The following is a 21,140-nucleotide window of genomic DNA, read 5'->3' on the forward strand; positions in this document are numbered from 1 at the left end:
TTGGCGGCGTCACGTCAATACCCCGCGCCAAGCGGCCGCTGCGTGCTTGTGAGTCACGTGCAGCCCGTCCAACTCATCAAACGAATCAATAACATGTTTAAAAGCCGTAACAAAAAACCTTTTAGTCGCAATGCGGGTTGACTTCTTTTTCAAACGCTACTAATATAATAATTGTCATATTTCTGATTTTCGTGAACGTAGCATACCAAAGTCCACCTTTATCACAAAGTGAAAGTGAAAGTGAAAGACGACTTGAAAACGTAGCTGGCAAAGTAAGCGTGGTGTGACGTTGACTATTGAAAAAATGATTTTGTACAAGGCAAAGTATTTTCTTGATCACAAATGTTGATGCCTTCAGTGTGAATCTACAATTTCCATAGTTGTTAAAAAAAAGAAAACTCGGAACACGCGCACGCACGCACACAGGCGCACACACACACACACACACACACACACACACACGTCCTGTTCTGAAAAAATGCAAATTCCATCCATCCATCCATCCATCCATCCATCCATCCATCCATCCATCCATCCATCCATCCATCCATCTTGTTCTGCTTATCCGGGCTTGGGTCGCAGGGGCAGCAGCTTTAGGAGGGACTCCCAGCCTTCCCTCTCCCCAGCCACTTCATCCATCTCATTCCAGGGGATCCCAAGACGTTCCCAGGCCAGCTGAGAGACATAGTCTCTCCAGCGCGTCCTGGGTCGTCCACAGGGTCTCCTACCGGTGGAACATGCCCGGAACACCTCTCCAGGGAGGCGTCCAGGAGGCATCCTGGTGAGATGCCCGAGCCACCTCATCTGGCTCCTCTCAACGTGGAGGAGCAGCGGCTCTACTCCGAGTCTCTCCCGGATGACCAAGTTTCTCACCTTATCTCTAAGGGAGAGCCTGCGGAGGGAACTCATTTCGGCCGGCTGTATTCGGGATCTCGCTCTTTCGGTCACGACCCATAGCTCGTGACCATAGGTGAGGGTAGGAGCGTAGATGGAGCGGTAAATTGAGAGCTTTGCTTTTGGCTCAGCTCTCGATCTCGCGCTCCATACTGCCCTCACTCGTGAACAAGACCCCAAGATACTTAAACTCCTCCGCATTCCTGATTCCACCCTTTTCCGACCGAGGACCATGGACTCGGATTCGGACGTGCTGACCCTCATCCCGACCGCTTCCCACCCGGCTGCGAACGGCTCCAGTGAAAGCTGAAGATCACGACTTGAAGAAGCCAACAGCACTACGTCGTCTGCAAAGAGCAGGGACGCGATGCTGAGGTCCCCAAACCGGACACCCTCAACGCCTCGGCCGCGCCTAGAAATTCTGTCCGTAAACATGACGAACAGAATCGGTGACAAAGGGCGGAGATTTACAATGGATTATATATGATTGAATTTCAGCATTGGGGAGGTTGGCAAACGTTTTGTTTGGACGCTCCGGAAGGTGCATGGTCAACGCGATTGGGTGAATTTGATGGCGCAATTGTTTTCTTCTTCTACTTACTCAATTTATTATGTGATTGACCATGGATTATGTCTTTGAACTTTAGCATTGGGGAGGTTGGCAAACGTTTTGTTTGGACGCTCCGGGAGGTGCATGGTCAACGCGATTGGGTGAATTTGATGGGGCAACTTTTTGTTTCTTCTACTTACTCGATTTATTATATGATTTACAACTGATCATAATATATTAATTAAAATTCATTAATAATTATAAAAATTAATAATTAAAACATTAATATTCTATGATTGAACTTTAGCATTGGAGATGTTGGCAAACGTTTTGTTTGGACGCTCTGGAAGGTGGTCAAGGCGACTGGGTGAATTTGATGGGGCAACTTTGCATTTGCTTTCATCGCATTGGAAGCGGTTGGCGCCGCCATCTGGTAGGACAATGCACTGCGGCACAACGTCACACAATAGATTGAGACGACGAGCAGAGCTCGAATGGCCCCCCGCGATGGGTGAAACTCTCTTGCGTGCACTTTTCAATCAAATGGAGGGGACTTTTTCTCTTTGTGGCCAAAAGACAGGTGGGATTTTCATCGACCCTTTCTTGCATGCACTTCTCAATCAAATTGAAGAGACTTTTTTTTTTCTTTTTTGCCAAACGACAGGTGGGATTTTTCTATCGACGTATGTTTCAGCCACTCACACCGTTTCAGAGGTCAAGACTTGGTGTGGGTTGAGAAGCTTGCGGAAGGCGCACAGAAGCTCTTGGCCCTTTTGGCCGCCGCTCGTGGCGTTGACAAACACCAGCAGGGGGCGCACGTCCTCACTCAGCTGGCTGAGCTGCAGTGGCACTTCAACAGCATCCCATAAGTGACGTTTTGTTGCATACTGGTATTGGCCTTTGTTTTTTTTGTTGTTCAATTAAAACTGGCACTGCTCTGGTCTGCCCAACGCATTGCCCCGCCCACACCCCCAAACGATTGGCTATTCTATTTTTTTTCTTCTTTTTTTTTGCGCATCTTAAACACAGTGGCAGTAAACGTAAAAACATCTTTTTATCATTACGATCAATCAATCAAGAGCAAATAATAAATTCTCAAAATAAACGTTGGCTCCATCCCTGACTTCAATGCTCACAAATTACACATCGCGAGATTGATCGGTTATCAAAATAATGGTCGTCTCCGTGCCTGACGTCAAGGTTCTCACCGGACCGACACGGCTCAGGTGTCGTGTCGCTGTAATTCCCGTTTTGGCCACTAGAGGTCCCCCACTAGACTCAAAATTAGTGATGAGATCAGATCTGTTGTCAAAAAGAAATTAGGAATTTAAATTTAAATTGGAGCAAAAACTAATATGGTTGAAGATATTGTGATTTACCACCCGCTTAAAAAAACAAAACTGGAATTTAATTTTAAATTGGAGCAAAAACTAATATGGTTGAAGATATTGTGATTTATCACCCGCTTAAAAAAAACAATTGAAACTGGAATCTAAATTTAAATTGGAGCAAAAACGAATATGGTTGACGATATTGTGATTTACCCCCCGCCTAAAAAAACAATTAAAACTGATAAAATACATCTTAAAAGTATATAAAATAAATAAAATATGTCATTATAAAACAAAAATGACAGAAAAAAACAAAACAAATACAAATAATAGAGGGACACAAGCACTGGAGAAAAAAAAAAGGCTGCACGGGTTCAAATTGATTGTGTGTTTTGTTTGAACAATTGAACCTCTCTCCCTGAAGTTCTTGAAAATTCAATCGGTGCAAACGTACTCACTGCTAAAAACATCCTTGTTAGGCCCTTTTTGTGCGAAGCAATGCTGGCTGCGTGTGTTTCATTGCAGGTCACCACGGCTGACAGATGGGGAACGCTAGCGGCAGGCACCGTCTTCCTCTTAAAGTGTCCAGTCACTCAAACGTGACATCTTGTTCTCCAGCCTCGCTGTCATCAACACCCACACCAATTTGCGACACCTGTTTGCCATTGACCTTCTGACCTTTTGTGGCAGGGCTGAAATGCAGTGGTATCTTTCTTATTGTTGCTGTGAGTTCCTTTTAAAGGCCAATAAAGGACTTTGCAATTAAGCAGCAGGTGAGCTGGGCACTCCTCATTCCATTCTGGCACAAAAAGAAGAAAAAAAAAAAAATTCTAATCTATTCAGGAAACGTCTGTTCCCAAATTGATACTTGTTTTGTGCCAGGTGGCAATGTAGCTTTGGTATTTGCTTGTTGCCAACTGATGCCATCTTGCAGGTGCCACGTAAAAGTGAGCCGGGCCGTCGTTTCGGTGTTCCCGTGAATGAGTGAGTGGATGTCATTGAAAATAACAATTGTGGATTCACAGAGAGTAAAATTTCTAATGGAGGAAGGTTCAGGACGGGGCTGGCCTGGCGCGACACCTTTTGATAACCTTGAATGAGACCAAGACAACATGAGAGTGCTGGAAATAGAAACATTTGTTACCAGCAGCATCCTGTCAGAAATATGTCTGGAACAAATTTAGGTTCCAAGAAAAGGGAGATAAGAAAACGAAACCTAACTCACACTCACGTACACACACGTGCACGTACACACACGTGCACATACACACACAGTCAGTCACTTAGGTGCTCTCGTGAATGAGTGAGCGTATGTCACTGAAAAAGACAATGGTGGAATCACAGAGAGTAAAATTCCAATTGATGAAGATTCAGGACAGCAAGGAAACGGTGCACCACTGAATGACTTTAAATGTAACTAAGACGGCCTGAGCATCATTTACTGGAAAGGGGACCAGAAAGCGAAACCTAACTCACAGGCAAACCGATACATATTAAGGAAACGTTTGCTCCCAAATTGATACTTGTCTTGCGCCTGGTGGCAAAGTACCATATTGGCCCGAATATAAGTCCGTGTGTCAAAGTCAAAGGTCAAAGTCAAAGTCTGCTTTATTGTCAATTTCTTCACATGCCAGGACACACAAAGAAATTGAAATTACAATCCCACTATCCCACGGTGACAAGACATAGTACACAATACACATACAAGTAAACAACACAAAAAAAGAAAAACAAGAAGGCACAAACAAGGAATAAATAAGAGTGATGAATGAATAATAAATCCATTTTTTTGGGGGGATCCTGAGACAGCCCCAATAGCACGCTGGCTAATCGGGAGAGACGATGGCCGTTCCCACGTGGGGCCGGTGGGGGCCATCATTTGATCGGCTAGAAATGAATGAAATTTTAATCTAGCTTTTAATTCAATGCATTTTCAACTCCACCCGATTCGGAACTACAACACCCATTTTGCATTGCAATTCTCTTCCCGGTGTCTCAAGTTGGGCGATACCACCCAGGCTGTGATGTACCGAAGTCAAATTCCTTGTTTGGCACGCTCAAACGTGGCGAATAGAAAATCTTGAACATAAAACATAATTCAACTGCTACAGTAGCCTATTTGTTCTATATTTTAATGATGTATCATCTTTTATTTTCTGTTATAGTCACCCTTGGTCAGCGCTTAAATATAGTGGAGTCAAGTGACGCGGCGGTATTCCACTATTCTGTGCGCCTGCCATTGGGCCGGTTGGATTTGAAACTCCCGGGCTGGAAAATGGTCCCAGCACGCCACTGGCCACCCCAACCCCTTGGCTAAAAACCGCCGGTGCCTTTTAGGAAGCCATCCTTCCTGCTACGTGACAACCTGCTCATTTGCCTTTTTTCGCAAGCAACCGCCCCTGATGTGATGAGAAAATGTCGGCTGATTGAGTGAGCCAATGTTTTTGATCTTTCAGTCAGTCGACGTTGTCATGAGCTGATTCCACTCTGACTGATGTCGAGTAAAAAAAAAAAAAAATAAATAAATACTTTTACACATGACTTGGCTTCACTTTAAAACGTAGGTTGAGGTGACCCCAAAGGTTGTCCCCCTTTCTTGCTTGCGTCCCCCCTTTCCCATAGCGAATAAAATCAGTGGTGTCCAAAGTCTGGACAAAGGTGGCCGAAATGATATCGCGTTCCATCGCTCAAAGACGCGCACACGTACAGAGCGTCTCCGCGGGAACGCGCTCTACCAACGGTGCGTTACTCGCGAAGGTGGGGGCCGAGCAGCAGCCGCAGCAGCAGCAGCCGAGCGAGTGAGCGAGCGCCTGTCGAGCGGGCGGCTGTCCTTGTTTCGAGCGGAACGAGTGCGTGCACCACACCGAGATTTCTGCGTTCAATAGCCTCGAGGCCATGATGACCCCGCCGGCCGCGCGCCTGGCGCTGGTTCTCCTGTCTTGCGTTGTATGGATGTTGTACAGCTGCGCAGACGGTGAGTACATCGACCAAAATGTACAACTTAATGACAACTTTGGAAGAACTTGTGTGGTTCGGATGGCAGTGCGGATCCGCCGCCGGGTTCAAAATTGGACCGACTTAGGAAGCTGGGTGAATTGGTCTCAACTATGGGGCGTTTTGGCATTTGAGGAGTTTTTGGACTGTTCTGCGCAAAAGAGTTTGGCTTGATTTTCAACCCAAATTCAGTCCACTTTTTGGACCCAAATGCAGTTCTTTTCAAATGGATGCAACAGCGCTTGCTCTTGTGCACGTAATCTTTGTGTTGTGAGTGCAAAGAGTCTTTTTTACCTGTTTTTATGCCTCTTTAACAAGCTGACATTGATTGCGAGACGCAATGGCACATTCCAACCCCACTCCCCCCTCCCTCGCCCAAATGCGCACGGCAACTCGAGAGAAAGAAGTTTGCGAGGAAACGAATCTTAGAATGATTCCGGAACTGAAGTGACAGAGCAGAAGAAAATGATTGTAATGGTTAAATATGAACATGCGAGAACCCCAATATCACAGGGAGGATGATATACAGCAAGTCCTCAATAATAGACATGTATCAAATATGTTTGGGGAGTAAAAGAGCCCCAGTGAGGACAAAACGGTGTATCACTTTGTTGGAAAGGCAAACTCCGTTTTCTCCTCACATACTGTCTCGGAAATAAGCAAAGGTTGTACTTAAGAGTAATGACGATGTCCGTCCGGTCTGCAACAAAAGTCGTTTAGTCAATGTGGCGCTAAGCACAAGTGATCAAATAATCATTTGAATAGTGATGGAGTGTATCCAGAGCCCTCCCTGCTCTCTTTTTACCACCAAACAATGTTTCATATCGAATAGGACATGCAACCGACACAATTAGAGGAGCGAATATATCATTTGATCCACTTTGACGTTAACGTGGCACTTGTTTGTCCATCCCTCCAAACAAAATCAACCAAAACGTCATACGGGCTACTGTCTACGTATATAGCGACGTGCACACGCGTAAGTTAGCAACACAACTGCACCACTATTGGCTTTAATATTTGCAACCACACATTGCGTTTTTTCTTACCCCAAAAAAGGGGCAAATACGTTGCACTGGAGCGTGTGTGGGCGGTGGGGCAAAGGAAGTGATAGTCACGAAGATTTGTTACAAGAGGCGTGAAATTCCAACACGTCTTCCTTTGCATAGATTTACCAAAAGATACTTTGACATTGATGAAAATAAAAAAGAAAAAGCTGGAAGTGGAATCTGTTGACTTCTAGCGCCATCCTGTGGGCAGGAGTTGAGTTAAAAAAACAAAAAACTTTTTTTCTCCCCGAGAGGCGGCAGAATGACAGAAGTGGACTGTATTTCTTCCCTTTTTTAGACATGTGCAACAGTCCTTGAAATCATTCAGCTTCTTGAAACTGTTATCTCGTGACGAAAATGTGTCTTGTTGATTTTTTGGGTGAATACATTATTTTAGTTTGTTTATTTCATGTTATTGTCAGCCATGCAGGTGACGCAATTTGAAAACAACTCATTTTGACTTCATTCTTGTCTGTTTGCTGAATTTCTCCTCTTCACCAAATGCTGAAAAATGACCAAGGCAACTTTGCTGTTTCATCAGGATCAATCAAGGCATGTGACAACGGATGGACTCTTCACGGCTCCCACTGCTACAAGAAGGACGGGACAACCAACGGTTGGCAGGGGGCTCGTTACGACTGCGCCTTAGAGGGCGGCGACCTTGTTTCCATCACCGACGAGACCGTGGAAGACTTTGTGAAGAGGCAAATGGGCGACAAGGCGTTCTGGATCGGACTCTCCAATCTGGTAAGACCAAAGTGCTGTTGGCTCGCCCTTGGTACGCCATTGACAACCGGGATTGGTTTCGGCAGAACTGCGATGAGGATTGGTGTGAATTTTTGGAAGCAAAGGAGCTGACTTGGTCCAACAGCAGTATGACGCCGGACTACACCAACTGGGACACGCGTCAAAAGGGAAGGTAAGAAGGTCACCTCTTTGCGTTCTGTGTCCGGCAAGATGCACAGGAACATTTTGGAACCCTTTCCAAAAATGTGTGAGCAGGTTCAAAAACAGCTTTTGTTTTCTTTTGATCCGAAAAGAGGCGAATCAACTCCAAATTGGCTCGTTGTGTGTCTCGATTCTCCCCACTTTTCCGCGACAGCTCCAACGTTGCTTCCTGCGCCTATGTCAACCAAGGAGTGCCCACCTTCAATCAGCCTGGCAAGTGGAGACATGGATCGTGCGGATCCTCCTTGGCGTACATGTGCGAGCGGCCGCTCGACGGTAAGTCTGAACCCCCGTTGTAATGTTGACGCTGAAAGAAGCAAAGCACAACTACGTCGTCTTTCTGCAGCCTGCTCGAATGGACGTACCTGTTCCCACAAAGAATCTGCTTCCGTTTACTATCAACTGGAGAGTAAGTGGCAGCGGCGCTTCTTTTCACACCGCACCATCTTTTTGTGCTTTTCTAACGAGGTTCTTTTGGGTTTCAGCTTCCTTCTGCGACTCTGGCCACTTCCTGTACAAGGACTCTTGTTACCATTTTGGGGAGACACGTGCAACCTGGCAAGCGGCTGAGGATTTCTGCAAGAACAAGGGAGGTCACCTGGCCAGCGTCCACTCATACGTTGACGGAGAATTTTTGGCTGGTGAGCGAGCGCCAAGGCAAAATGAGCAGGCCAGCAATCGACCCGCAATGTTTCACAACAAGTCTTTGTTCTGCTCTCCTCAAGCTCACGAGGGAGCTTATTGGAGTTGGCTGGGACTCAGGAGGAACAATGGCAAATTGGAGTGGAGCGACGGATCATCCACAGTAAGTGACAAGTGTGCAACAGATCGAGGTCCAAAAAAAGAGGGCAAAAGTTAAAAAGTGTCATTTGAGCAGAACAAAGTTGTGCTGAATTAGGAGGACAAATCTGACAAGAATGCTCTCCCTGTCAAATGGTTTGATTTGAATTTGACTTGCCTTGAGTCATGTTACAAGACAAACGGGTTTTTTCATTTTATGACGATTCAAATGATCATTTAGAAGGAAAAAACAATCAAGTGATCAGTAGAATCAAAGTGCACCTTTCATTTTCCAGGGAAGCATTTGTTGATTGAAAAGTGTCAGTCTGAATATGGCAACAATTCTGATTGTTAGAAAGCGGTTATGAAAATGAATTGGAGAGATTTAAATCAATAAAGTGACTTTGAAGGAATTTGCTGGAAAGCCATCTGAGCAGCTGCAACACCTAACACGCTCAAGTCACGCCCACCCGCTGTGTCCTCCCTCCGCAGAATGATGTCCCGTTGTATCCAGAAGGCAAAGAGAACGACTGCGCCCAATTGCTTTCCAATGGTCAAGTTCACATGTATTCTTGCAGTGAGAATCAACAACCCATCTGTCAAAAAGGTCAGAAAGTCGCGACCTCTCATTTGCCCTTTGTCTTCTGGTCGCTCTCTCATTTTTGATCCTCTCACGTCCTTACAGGCAAGGCCAGAAATTTCTTCGAGTTTCGTCTGGCGCCGACATCAGAATCAGGTGGGAGTCCTACGCAGGGCCGCATTTTGCTAAGGGTAATATGGGCGACCGCTCAGGGCGCCATACACGTGGCGAGAGCACTCTCAAAAATAAAAGAAATCTCTTCCATAGCTGACTCACTTCCATCTCAAATCCGTTCAATGGGCACTGGGGCGCCCTTATTGTCGCGTGATGTCAATTTGCTGCTGAGAGTGGTGTCGTGTCGTGTCGTGGTTCTTTCGTTGGTTCTTCGTGCGTGCGTGTCAGAAGAGCAGCCCTCTCTCTCCTCCCGCCTGCCTGCTCCAAGCAGGCAAGGGAGGGGGGGACAGCAGAGGCCGGGGAGGAAACGCAAAGGGAGGGTGGCGGGGGCGATTCCAAAGCCACACAACTGCTTCCAAATGAATTGCCTTTCACTCATCCAAACAATACTACTACCTATCCACATGTAATCAATTTGGTCATGTGAACATTTGACACACAAAAAAGAAAAAAACAAATGCAAAAAAAAAACGGACAGTGCACGCACTGCGTTATGGCCGCATTACTGTTTGCGATAAAAGCGTGTCAGACAGAAGTGGACTGAATTTCCTCCGTCCTTTGACATGTCCTTGAAATTATTCAGCATCTTGAAAACGGTTGATGACGATGGTGAGAAGAAAAAAAAAAAAAGTGCCTTGTCGATTTTTTGTGGATCGATGATTTCAGACTCAGAATTGGCTTTATTGACCAACTTTGTGCACGGCCAACAGGCAATTTGACTCCGGCTGATCTCAGCCTCTGCCCAACGCTTAAGTTCCACTTGATTGATCTCATATTGTCAGTCATGCAGGTGACGCAATTTGGCAACAACTGAATTCGGCCGACTTCCTTCTTGTCCGTTTGCTCAATTTGTGTTTTTCCCCAAACGCTGACAAATGACCAAGGCAACTTTGCTCTTTCATCAGAACCAATCATTCCTGAGCCAACATGTAACGCAAAAGTCGGATGGACTCTTCACGGCTCCCACTGCTACAAGACGATGGCGCCAACCAACGGTTGGCTGGGCGCTCGTTACGACTGCCTCTGGGAGGGCGGCGACCTTGTTTCCATCACCTCCAAGGACGAGGAAGACTTTGTGAAGAGGCAAATGGGCGACAAGCCCTTCTGGATCGGACTCTCCAATCTGGTAAGACCAAAGTGCTGTTGGCTCGCCATTGCTACGCCATTGACAACCGGGATTGGTTTCGGCAGAAGTGCGACGAGGACTGGTGTTGGTTTTTTGAAGCGGGAGCAAAGGAGTTGACTTGGTCCAACACCAGTATGACGCCGGACTACACCAACTGGGACCCGCGTCAAGACGGACGGTAAGAAGGTCACCTCTTTGCATTCGGTGTCAGGAGAGATGCACAGGAACACTTTGGAACCCCTTTCCAAAAGTGTGTGAGCAGGTTCAAAACCAGCTTTTGTTTTCTTTTTATCCGAAAAGAGGAGAATCGACTCCAATTTGGCTTGTCGTGTGTCTCATTTTCCCCCACTTTTCCCCGACAGCTCCAACGTTGCTTCCTGCGCCTACGTCAACCAAGGTGTGTACCATCACAGTCAGCCTGGAAAGTGGAGACATGGATCGTGCCAATCCTCCTTGGCATACATGTGCAAGTGGTCGCCCGATGGTGAGTCTGTCTCTTCTTGAGATGTTGACGCTGAAAGGAGGAAAAATTGCAATCACGTCGTCCTCCTGCAGACTGCCCGGACGGATGGCCGTGTTCCTACAAAGACTTGGGTTTCCGTTACAATCGAGTTGAGAGTGAGCGGCAGCGACGCTTCTTCTTTCTACACCCGCAGCGTCTCGTTGTGGTTGTCTCATGAGTTTCTCTTGGGTTCCAGCTTCTTTCTGCGACCCTGGCTTGTTCCTGTACAAGGACTCGTGTTACCATTTTGAGGGGACACGTACAAACTGGAAAGCGGCTGAGAATTTGTGCAAAGGCAAGAAAGGTCACCTGGCCAGCGTCCACTCACAGGTTGACGGGCAATTTTTGGCTGGTGAGCGAGCGCCAAGGCAAACTGAGCAGGCCAGCAATCGAGCCGCAATGTTTCACAACAAGTCTTTGTTCTGCTCTCCTCAAGCTCACATGGGACCAGGATATTGGTCTTGGCTGGGACTCAGCCGGAACCATGGCGACTTGGAGTGGTGCGACGGATCAACTACAGTAAGTGACACGTGTGCAACAGATCGAGGTCCAAAAAGTTGTCAATTGGCCAGAATGCAGCCGACATGTTAGAAGGCAAAAGTTAAAAAGTGTCCTTTGAGCAGAACAAAGTTGTGTTGAATTAGGAGGACAAATCTGACAAGAATGCTCTGCCTGTCAAATGGTTTGATTTGAATCAGACCTGCCTTGAGTGGTGTTCCAAGACAAACCGTTTTTTCCATTTTATGAGGATTCAAATGATCATTTAGATGGAAAAACCAAGGAAGTGATCAGTAGAATCTAAGTGCACCTTTCATTTTCCAGGGAAACATTTGTTCATTGAAAAGTTTCAGTCTGAATATGGCAACAATTCTGACTGTGAGAAAGCGGTTATGAAAATGAATCGGAGAGATTTAAATCAATAAAGTGACTTTGAAGGAATTTGCTGGGAGGCCATCTGAACAACTGCAACACCTAACACGCTCAAGTCCCGTCCGCTGTGTCCTCCCTCCGCAGTATGACGCCCCGTGGTATCTTCCGAAATTTCCATATGCCTGCTCCAAATTGACGACTGCTGCTGAAGTTTACATAGACACTTGCGATACCCTTCGTCCATCCATCTGTCAAAAGGTCGGAAAGTCACGACCTCTCATTTGCCCTTTGTCTTCTGGGCGCTCTCTCATATTTGACCCTCTCACATCCTTGCAGGCAAGGCCAGAGATTCTCTTCCGCTTCTCCCAGCGCCGACATCGACATCAGGTGGGCGGGCGTCCGACCCTGCAGCCCACGTGCAAAATCCTGTTTGCTCTCAAGTGACCCGAGTCTCGCTTGCAGGCGAGAGCGCAAAGTGCGGCTGGTGGCAGGAAAACCCCGCCAACGACTTCTGCTACCTGATCGACTCCAAGCCCACCAAGACCTGGAAGGAGGCGCGAGACAAGTGCGCCCGCCTCAGCGGCAACCTGCTCGGCATCGCCGACTCGCAGGAACACGCCTTCGTCCAAGGTAGGCTGTTCAATGTGCTTGATGAAAGAATCCATGCGGGAGAAAGTGGAATCGAGGGAGCACCAAAGGAATCGCTTTTTGCCAAGTTTTTTTCATTCCAAAGAAAAGCTTGTGGCCCCCAGCGACAAGGACACGAGCCAGACGTCTCCCGCACTTCGTTACGGTTAAGTGTTTCGCACATGCACCTGTGAGATGTTTCAACCGTGTTTACCTTTGACCCAAAGGTCTTCTGCCAAACGCTTCCTCTTTGTGGTTGGACACCAACGACACCACGGTTGAAGACGGCAGCGAGCAGTCGGCCCAATCCTCACCCAATTCCGTCCAGTTGGCCGCCGCAGGTGGGTGGGTCTAAAACCTGGCCGGAAAATGTCCATTTCCGTGGGGGAGCGCTGAGCATCCGCCGTCTCCTTCCAGGTGACCCCTCCGGCCGACGCTGCAACTCCTTACTCGGTGGCGAGGGCGGCCGGGGAGTCGGCGATTGCGAGAAGAAGCGCGGCTACGTCTGCAAGAGACGAGGTAAGACAGGGTGCTCGGTCCATTCTGCCCAACGCTTGTCATCCTATCGGAGGACCGAAATGGCGATGGTTCGTTTTTTGGTCTGATGCAGGTGACGCAATTGGCTGAAACGGAATAAAAGGCGAGCTCTGCTTGTTTGTCGCAGATCCTCATTTCACCAAATACAAAAACGTAGCGCTCTTAACGTCAGAATAGTCCCAAAACGTTGGACATGTAACAATGCTAATAAAGATCTATTCTATTCTATCCTATTCTATTCTCAGTCATTCAGACATGTGATAGGACCAAAGGGTGGCGCCGCTTCGGCTCCAACTGCTACAAGAAGATGGAGACCACCAACGGTTGGCTGGGGGCTCGTTACGACTGCGTCTCGGAGGGAGGCGACCTGGTCTCCATCGTCTCGCCTTACGAGGAAATCTTTGTGAAGAAGCAAATGGGCGACAAGCCCTTCTGGATCGGACGCTCCAATCTGGTGAGGCGCACGCAAGCGGCAGTTGGCTGGCTACTGGTGGTTAGTTGACTGACAACGGGTTTGGACTCTGCAGAACTGCAGCGAGACCTGGTGTCAGTTTTTTCAAGCGGGAGAAACGAAGCTGACTAAGTCCGACACGGCTGTGATGCCGACCTACGCCAACTGGTACTCAGGTCAAGACAGAAGGTAAGAAGGTCACCTCTTCGTGTCCGTTCATTGACAGGCGGGCGGGGCACACGGCGAGATGATGGAACCCGTCTGCAAAACCTGAGCGAGGGCACAGGGAAGACGAGCAAGGAGCCTTCACATTGGCCCCTTTGTGTCTCTCGCTTTTCACCGCTTCTCCCCGACAGCGCCGACGTTGCTTCCTGCGCGTACGTCAACCAAGGGGTGCACCTCTCCAGTCGGCCTGGCAAGTGGAGACATGGCTCGTGCGGATCCTCCTTGGCGTACATGTGCAAGCGGTCGCCCGACGGTAAGTCTGATCCCCCGTTGTAATGTCGACGCACGCTCAGAGGAGAAAAACACAATTCTCCTGCAGCCTGCCCGGAGGGACGGCTGTGTTCCTACAAAGACTACGGACTCGGCGTCAGTCGAGTGGAGAGTGAGTGGCAGCGACGCGTCTTCTTTCTTTTCGCACCCGCACCGTGTCGCGTGGTTGTGGTTTTCCAATTGGTTTTTCTTTTGCTTTTCAGCTTCCTTCTGCGACACTGGCGAGTTACTGTACAAGGACTCTTGCTATCACTTTGAGGGGAAGGAGCGCACTTGGAAGGAGGCCGAGAAGTTCTGCCAAGACTGGAGAGGTCAACTGACCAGCGTCCACTCACTGGTGGATGGCCAATTCTTGGCTGGTGAGCTTCGAGACATACTGCCGATGCCAGCTATCGTCCCGCAACGGGTCACCGTGTCTGTCGCGTTTGAATGCCCCTCTTGCGCTCAATTGCTTTTTGTCATTTCCTCCAGCTCACGCGCCATATGTAGGAGGATCGCAATCTTGGGTGGGACTCAGGAAGAACACGGACAAGTTTGAGTGGAGCGACGCAACACCTGCAGTAAGCGGAACGGTTTGGAGCCGTCTGCAAAGGTTGTCACTGGCCCAGAATGAAGGTGTCATATCGGAAGGCTCATTTTAGCAGAACAAATTTGGACTGAATTCGAAGGGAAAAAAACGACATTTGGTCCTGTTACAGGAAGAGAAAAATGCTCAAGGTGTAAATCAGCTGGAGCATTCACGAGCACAACGTTGGGGTTCTTTGAAAATAATATAGTAGTCATTCACTGGAAAACTTGAATGAGATCCTAAATGATCAAAGTGCAGAGGTTCACAGGTCAAAGTGGGACTTTTAGGAGAATAAAATGAAAACGGTTTGAGTCTGAAACTCAAATTGTGCTTTAACTGGAAAATAGTTGTAAATTGACAACAATGAGATATATTTGCTTTGAGAAAATATTGACGAGTAGGAGGAAAAAGGACTTTGGGAAGAAATGTGCTCACGTCTGGCGTGTCGTCCGCAGGGCAAGATCGAGTGGGTCCCAAGCAAGCCGACCGGACGGGGTGACTGCGCTGCCTTGTCGCAGACTGGACAACTTGAGGACTGGCCCTGCACCAAAAGTCAGCCATTCATCTGTAAAAAAGGTCCGCAAATGAGACGAGCGCTCACTTTGCACTTCACTTCACTTTCATAATAATCATAAGAATATTAAATATCATCATCACAAATAAATATAATCAATGATAACTAATAAATTAAGAAATGCATAAATGCACAAATCAATCAATCAATTGAACGGCCAAGCAAATAAAGAAGTAAATAAATTCATTTATAACGCACTTTACATTTTAAGGCAAATCTAAGAGTGCTAATGTGTCCTCTCTTTTCCTTACAGCCAAGGTCCGAGACTTTCTTCTTCCTCCGCCGCCAGGTGGGCTTCCCATCCGCCAGTCGACGTGTGTTCGTTCGTCGCCCGTTTGCCCTCAAGTGACTCGACTCTCGCTTGCAGGCTGGAGTGCAAAGTGCGGCTGGTGGCGGGAGCGACCCTTCTCCAACTTCTGCTACCTGATCCAACGGAGGCCAACCAAGGCCTGGAAGCAGGCGCGAGACGACTGCCTCCGCCGCGGAGGCGACCTGCTCAGCATCACCGACTTACATGAACATGCATTCATTCAAGGTAAGTCTGTCCGTCTGTCCGGTCGCGATCAGAGCTGTTGAATTCCTCCAACGTGGAATGTTTCAAACTCTTGTTCCACGTTTGACCATTTACCTCCAAAGGTATCTACACTTCTCTGCCAAGCGCTCCCTCTCTGTGGTTGGGCGTCAACAACAACGTCACGAAAGACGGCAGCGGGTGGACTGACGGATCCCCGTTGGGTTACATCGTCATGGACGGAGGTGGGTCCAAAACCCAACCGATGTTTGTCTGCGACGTTGCGGAGGCACGGAGATGAGCATCTGTCGTCTCCTTCCAGGTGACCCCGGCGACCTCTCTGCTGCGTCCTGTCTTTCCTTTCTCACAAGCAACGGCCGCTGGAAGTTTGACGATTGCCGGAAGAAGAGAGGCTACATCTGCAAGAAAAGAGGTAAGACGCGGCGATGCCTGGCCGATTCTCACAACCTGCTGACTCGCTTCTTTGGCTTTTGTCTTGCAGGAAACATTCCAAAACCGCCGCAGCAGCCTCATGACGGTACGTCTCCTTGAGCGGTGACTTCCAACGACGGGAGACAAAAATGACATGACGACGCTTGTCTTCTTCTTTTATTTTCCTAGCGTAAAGAATTGAGGCTTTAAGCTATTGAGGGTTATGCAATGGTGACTATACCATGGGTGACTCGTCCATTCGCGAAATGATCACGTTGGCAAAAGCTGAATTCGGCCGACTGCATTCTTGTCTGTTTGCTGAATTTGTGTTTTTCACAAAAAGCTGTAAATTGACCAAGACAATTTTGCCGTTTCATCAGTATTAACCGATCGTGAGTCATCATGTGACACAGTCAACGGATGGAGTTCTCACCGCTCCAAGTGCTACAAGAAGATGGAGAAAACCAACGGGTGGCTGGGGGCTCGTTACGACTGCCTCTGGGAGGGCGGCGACCTTGTTTCCATCACCTCCAAGGACCAGGAAGACTTCGTGAAGAAGCAAATGGGCGACAAGCCCTTCTGGATCGGACTCTCCAATCTGGTAAGACCAAAATGCTAGCGGCCGTTGGGTGGCTATTGCTATGCCATTGACAACGGTTTTGGACTCTGCAGAACTGCGACGAGGCCTGGTGTCAGTTTTCCGAAGCAGGAGAAAAACTGCTGACTTGGTCCGACACCGATGTGACGCCTACCTACACCAACAGGGACTCGCGTCAAGACGGAAGGTAAGGAGGTCACCTCTTTGCGTCCTTTCATTGTCAGTCAGGGCACATGGCGAGATGATGGAACCCATTTGCGAAATTTGAGAGAGCACGTGTATTGACGTAAAATTGTCTTTTGCCGAGAAAGATGGGAAAAGCCTCCGATTTGGACCGTTTGTCCGATGTGTGTCTCATTTCCTCCCACTTCTCCCGACAGTGCCAGCGTTGGTTCCTGCGCCTACGTCAACCAAGGTGTGCACGACAGCAGTCAGCCTGGCAAGTGGAGACATGGATCGTGCGGATCCTCCTTGCCGTACATGTGCGAGAGGTCGCCCGACGGTAAGTGTGCACGACCGTTGTATTGTTGGCGGTGAAAGTAGGAAAAAAATGCAATCACGTCGTCCTCCTGCAGACTGCCCGGAGGGACGGCTGTGTTCCTACAAAGACTACGGATTGGGCTACCATCGAGTGGAGAGTGAGTGGCAGCGACGCTTCTTCTTTCTTTTCACACCTGCAGCGTCCCCTTGTGGTTTTGTAATCCATGTTTCTTGCCGGCTTCAGCTTCCTACTGCGACACTGGCGACTTCCTGTACAAGGGCTCTTGCTATCACTTTGAGGGTGTGATGCGAACTTGGGAGGGGGCCGAGACATTCTGCGGAATATGGAGAGGTCACCTGGCCAGTGTCCTCTCATGGGACGAGGGCAAATTCTTGGCTGGTGAGCGCCAGGGTCAAACTGCCGATGCCAGCTCTCACCCCCCCCCAACGTTTCCCAACGTCTGACACGTTTGAATGCTCTTCTCGCTTTTTGTGATTTCCTCAAGCTCACGCGCCATATGCAGGAGGATACCAATCTTGGGTGGGACTCAAGAAGAACAAGGGCAACTTTGAGTGGAGCGACGCAACACCTACAGTAAGCCAAACGTTTAGAGCAGTCTGCAAAAGTTGTCACTGGCCCAGAAGGAAGGTGTCATATCAGAAGGCAAAAAGTCCAAGTGAGGACAAAAGCCAAATTTTCGCAAAACAATTATCTAAGAGGAACAAAAGTTCGACTTTGGCTAGAATGCTCATCATGTTGTTACGAGAAGAGATCAATATTGAAGGTGTTAATCAGCTGGAGCAATAACAATGGTTGAAGTGCAGAATTTCACAGGTCAGTCGCTCATTTCTGAGAATATAAAATTGAGTTTGAAACTCAAGTTGTGATTTAAGTGGAGGGAAATTGTCCAATGAATTCAAGTCATCCTGTGGGAAAGTGTTGATTCGTGGGAGGAGAGAGGACTCATCATTTCGGAGCATATGCGGTGGTGGCGAGCGAGACCAAACGCGCCAAAGTCACGTCTGGCGTGTCGTCCGCAGGGCAACATCACGTGGGTCCCAAACAGGCCGGCCGGACGGGGAGACTGCGCTGCCTTGTCGCAGACTGGACAACTTGAGGACCGGCCCTGCACCAATGCTCGTCCATTCATCTGTAAAAAAGGTCAGCAAATGACGGCCACTTACTTTGCACCTCTCAATAATAATGATAATAATAATAAATATAATAACGACAATAATAAATAAATTAATCATGAAAATTAGTAAATAAATAAATAAATAAATAAATACAAATAGATAAATAAATAAATAAATAAATTTCATTTGAAAAGCACTTTACATTTTAAGGCAAAGCTAAGAGTGCTAATGTGTCCTCTCTTTTCCTTGCAGCCAAGGTCCGAGACTTTCTTCTTCCTCCGCCGCCAGGTGGGCGTCCCACCCGCCAGTCCACGTGTGTTCTCTCGTCGCCCGTTTGCCCTCAAGTGACTCGACTCTCGCTTGCAGGCCGGAGTGCAAAGTGCGGCTGGTGGGAGGACCGACCCTCCTCCGACTTCTGCTACCTGATCCAACGCTGGCACGCCAAGACTTGGGAGGAGGCGCGAGACGACTGCCTTCACCGCGGAGGCGACCTGCTCAGCATCGCCGATTCACAAGAACAGGCATTCATACAAAGTAGGCTGTCCGTCTGTCTGGTCGCGATCACGGCTGTTGAATTCCCCCAACGTGCACTGTTTCAATCTCTTGTTCCACATTTGACCATTTACCTCCAAAGGTCTGTACACTTCTCTGCCAAGCACTCCCTCTATGTGGTTGGGCGTCAACAACAACGTCACGAAAGACGGCATCGGGTGGACTGACGGATCCCCGTTTGGGTACATCGTCGTGGACGGAGGTGGCTCAAAAACCCAATCGATGTTTGTCTGCGATGTTGCGGAGGAATGGAGCTGAGTATCTGTCGTCTCCTTCCAGGTGATCCCGGTGACCTCTCTAGTGCGTCTTGTCTTTCCTTACTCACAAGCAACGGGCGCTGGAAGTTTGACAATTGCCGGAAGAAGAGAGGCTACATGTGCAAGAAACGAGGTAAGACGCGGCAACGCTCAGCCGATCCTCACACCGTGCCGACTCGCTCCTATGGCTTTTGTCTTGCAGGAAACACGGCAAAAACGCCACGGCCTCATGACGGTAAGTCTCCTTTAACGTTGGCTTCAAGGGACGCGAGACATAAAATGACACGACGATGCTTTGGCAGGCTTTAAAGAGATCCTTGTCTGCGACAAGCATTCTGCTGACCTCGTGTGTGAGGCTGAGGGTCAGAAGCAAAGCCGCATCACTATCCAGTCCGCCTTTTACGGTCGGCGGAGTGACGGCGTTTGCCAGGAGGACGGCGACTCATTCAACAACTACTCATTCGACGACGACGACAACTCATTGGAAGACGGTAAGAGCTGAGAATCCACCATTTGCCAACGAAGGCATTTGTCCGCCTACCTCTGAAGGCCCATTCGACGCGTTTCGCTTGGTTTTCTCCTGAAAGTCTCCAAACAACTTTGGCCTGCTACGAAACTTCATGAAAATGAAGCAATGCTTACAAACCGTTCAGATGCTCGTTTGGTTCCTCATTCCAGTGCATCAATGCTCATACTCACCAATGTGTTTGTAACTTGCAGAGGACACCTGCTCAGTGGAAGGCATCGTGCCTCGCTACAGGAAAATGTGCAACAGCCAGCAAAAATGCCACATTGAGGTTTTGGAGGACAAGTCCTGCCCTGCCCCCTCCAAATATCTGCAGATGGTCTATAGCTGTGAACAGAAAGGTGGGATTCCCGTCTCGCGATCTTCCGCTCTGCGCTGAATCTAGGACTCCTCAAATTCCCAGAAAAACAATGCAAGGGTTAGGGTTAGGGTTAGGGTTCCATGCCAAGGGGCTCCATGGCCAGATTTTTATTTTACGCAACCTTTCCGAATTCAAATGACTTTTGGCTGTCCTCAGTATGTCTCGACAGTCTGGGCATCGCCGACGGCAGCGTCGCGGACTCTTCCTTCAAAGCCTCCTCCTCAATGGAAGACGCCACCCCAGAAAAAGCCCGCCTCAACGGGGAGTCCTGCTGGAAGCCGTCAAAAAATGGTGCGTAGAAAATTGACCGCTTGGCACTTTGGTCTCCTCCTGAGCGTTCTTTTGTCCGCCCCCCTCCAGCCCTCGGCAGCTGGATCCTGGTGAACCTCGGCTACACGAGAAAGGTGACTGCGATCTTGACCCAGGGCTGTAATAGCACCGATACTCGCTCCTGGGACATCCCACTTGAGATGAGACTGAGCGTTGATAGGAAGAAGTGGACCAAACACCCGGACGGGAAGGTGAGCCAATGGAGTCGACCGCGACCTCATCCTCCCATCTTGTCACAACAAACAAGGAAACATTCGATTTCTAGTTCATCGGCGGTGGGACTCATCTGCTTGAGACGCCCGCGTTCGCTCAGTACGTCCTCATCCTGCCGCTGGAGAATCGTCCAGAATTTGGCCTCCGCTTTGACATCTTGGGATGCGCGCATGAAGGTGAAATCCGCCGCTTTGGTTGCCCAAAACAACAACCGCAAAACATGCCACGAACTCTCGCCTTTTGTCCGACAGATGAGACGACCTGCGCCAGAAAGTTCAACAGCGTCCGCTTCACCGATTCGATGACGTGAGTCACGCCTGACACGATGTTTCATGACCGCCTGTTGTCAATTTCACAACATGTGTGTCTTCTGCAGGTTCTACTGTCCGCCCAGGTGTGGCAAAGAGGAACACTTTGTCGCTGGAACATTGGTCTACTCGGAGGTAGGGGATTGCCTGAGCCCACCCACCGGTCGACGTCTCGTCCGTGACTGCAACTTTGTGTAAATGCAGGACTCGCACATCTGCGCGGCCGCCATTCACGCCGGCGTCATCCGGAACGACATCGGAGGAGATTGTATTGTGATGAGAGCTCCCAAACAGCAAGTCTACACGGGCTCCACCGGGAACAGGATCACCTCCAGACAGTGAGTGGTCGACCTTCACGGAAAAGTCCCATGAAGAGCCACCGGCT

At 48.7% G+C, this 21,140-nt stretch overlaps 1 protein-coding gene and 1 long non-coding RNA gene across 2 annotated transcripts in view; one reads left to right on the forward strand and one right to left on the reverse strand.

Moving 5' to 3' along the window:
- LOC119129646 (C-type mannose receptor 2-like) overlaps positions 1-21,140 on the reverse strand; it is a 902,042-nt gene that overhangs the window by 610,166 nt on the left and 270,736 nt on the right. The gene's annotated exons all lie outside the window — the stretch shown is intronic.
- On the forward strand, positions 15,695-16,099 carry LOC119128279. Its single transcript, XR_005098963.1, has 3 exons — positions 15,695-15,806; positions 15,884-15,994; positions 16,064-16,099. It is a non-coding gene; the product is annotated as an uncharacterized LOC119128279 (long non-coding RNA).

This window comes from Syngnathus acus, chromosome 10 (assembly GCF_901709675.1).
Source record: "Syngnathus acus chromosome 10, fSynAcu1.2, whole genome shotgun sequence".
Classification (NCBI taxonomy): domain Eukaryota; kingdom Metazoa; phylum Chordata; class Actinopteri; order Syngnathiformes; family Syngnathidae; genus Syngnathus; species Syngnathus acus.